The sequence below is a fragment of the Pan paniscus genome, chromosome 19 (assembly GCF_029289425.2).
Source record: "Pan paniscus chromosome 19, NHGRI_mPanPan1-v2.0_pri, whole genome shotgun sequence".
NCBI classification, from domain to species: Eukaryota; Metazoa; Chordata; class Mammalia; order Primates; family Hominidae; genus Pan; species Pan paniscus.
In genome coordinates this window covers 70,938,062-70,940,475 of record NC_073268.2, presented here as the reverse complement: position 1 = coordinate 70,940,475, position 2,414 = coordinate 70,938,062, and the positions used below count along the sequence as shown (strand labels likewise).

At 44.4% G+C, this 2,414-nt stretch overlaps 1 pseudogene; it reads left to right on the top strand.

Annotated features, from left to right (window-relative positions):
- The first annotated feature begins 1,303 nt into the window (after positions 1-1,303).
- Positions 1,304-1,786, top strand: LOC100977346 (ADP-ribosylation factor-like protein 2-binding protein; annotated as a pseudogene).
- The last annotated feature ends 628 nt before the right edge of the window (positions 1,787-2,414 follow it).

Genomic DNA, 2,414 nt, shown 5'->3' with positions numbered 1-2,414 from the left:
GACAAGTTGAATACTTATGTTTGATGGTTGTTTAATGATAAAAACAAAACAAAACCCTATGATAATGTCATTTGCTCTGAAGAGGCAGATGGAAGCTAGAACTATGTATTATAACAAGGTTTGTTGACCAGCCTGAGAGCCAGCTGACTCTAAGCAAGTATGAGTTTAAAATGGATAGCCAGTTTCTTTCTCTTTCTTTCTCCTTTAAGAAATAATATTAAACCAATGCCCAGGAAGTAGCTAAGTCTCCAGGGACTACAGCTGCTGTTTAGCACTCTCATGCCTGAGACATCGGTTCTACGTGACTGTTGAATTCACCGCCTCCCATCCCATCCCTACCTGACTTTCCTTCCCAGTGCATTGGGAAATTAGGTTTTGGAGCATTGGAGTCAAACTGATCTACTTAGAGTCTTGCTTTCCTCCATTACTTGATGGAGATGTAAGATAACCTTTCTGAGCAACATGTCCTTATCTGTAACCTAAAGATAATCCTGCTCCTAGAGTTGTTGTCAGAGTAGTGTGTTGTGAAGCACCACATGCTGTTATTCTCAGAAAACAAAAGTTAAGGGATTTTTAGCATTCACTGAAAAAACTTCTAAAAGATGTGCTTCAGGAAAAATAAAGTTGAACTCACAAAGAGTGAGATTTGAAGGTAAGTACTCATCAAAGAAATTTGCAAAGATGTAAATACCTTTAAATAATCTCTGGCGGGCCGGGCACCGTGGCTCCCACCTGTAATCCCAGTACTTTGGGAGGCCAAGGCGAGTGGATCACCTGGGGTCAGGAGTTCAAGACCAGCTTGGTCAACACGGTGAAACCCCGTCTCTACTAAAAAATACAAAAATTAGCTGGGTGTGGTGGTGCAAGCCTGTTAATCCCAGCTACTCTGGCAGATGGGGCAGGAGAATCGCTTGAATCTCGGAGGTGGAGGTTGTGGTGAGCCGAGATTGCGCCACTGCACTCCAGCCTGGGCGACAGACGGAGACTTCGTCTCAAAATAATAATAATAATCATCATCATCATCATCATCATCATCATCATCTCTGGTGGTGCATGCGGAGCAGCCTGGTGGGATGAAGAGGCCCAGCTGGTGCGCTGCGTGACCACAGCTGGAGCGTGAGGCCAAGCTAGACATGCAGGTGCTCACCTGGCCAGGCAGTGAGCGGGGGGGCAGCCTGGGCCACGAGGCTTGCTCCCAGCTGGCCGACCGCTGTGCCCTCTGTAAGAGTTGGACCCCTGGCAGGGCAGGAGCCCAATTAGCCCGCTTGACCACTAGGGGGCGGTGATGGCAGCAGAGGCGGCCATGGGTACTTTAGAAGAAGAGAGCTTCAATCTGTCCTTCTCCGCCTCTGATGCAGAATTTGATGCTGTGGTTGCATAATTAGAGGACATTGTCATGGATGAAAAGTTCTACTTTTTACAGAGAAATTTCATAGACAAGTACTACCTGGAGTTTTGAGGACACAGAAGAGAATAAACTACATGCCAATTTTTAATAAATATATTTTTTTGGCAGAAAAAATATATTGAAGAATAACCTCTGTAGCAGATTCCTGGATTCAACATAGCAGTTTTCACAACTATGTTACGGCATCATAAAGATGAAGTGGCTGGTGACATATGCGACATGCTGCTCACCTTTACCAATGTTTTGGCTTTTAGATAAACGTTTTTGGACTATAGAGCAGAAAAAGAAGGCTGGGGACTGGACTTAAGCAGTGGTCCAGTGGTGACTTTGTTGTGCAAATCATCTATACCAGCTTTCCAGAAAAATCTGCAACACTAGGTCCTACCTCCAGCCAATAAATGGGATCATTCTGGATGCCACCAACCCAATAAGCCAACAGAGTCTGCTCATGATGATGACAGAAGAATATGTCTTGGAAAGAATGTGTTCTGGAATTCCTCATTCGTACTAAGTATCAGTAGGTCAAAACCAAAATGACCTAACCCTCCTGGACCTATTTCTCCTGAAACGCCTTATTGTATTAATTAACCTTAGTAATCCTCCCCACTTAGTAACCCTGGTACTCCTCCCCTCCTCAAGTAGACACCTCTCTTAGGTGTTTTTGAGTTTGACTCCTCTGGAGCAGGCCATGTCAATCATTCCACCTGGGAGACCCCTTCCTCCAGTATACATGTTGGTGTGTAACAGTGTGGAATAATCCACCATCAACACCTTCTGTCCCAGCAGGCTTTACATGAATCTTTTTGTGCACTCACACCTCTTATTTACATGAGTCAGAGTTTCAGTACTTCAACTTCAGTGTGGTTTCTGATATTTATCTAGGGTGTTATTCAAGCCAGCTGCCCATCCTGAGATTTCAGAATCTCCTATGACCACAGCTTGTATTGGCCATAGGAATCAATGGAAAGAGATGTCCTTTACATAAAAGCTACATGCAAAAAACAAC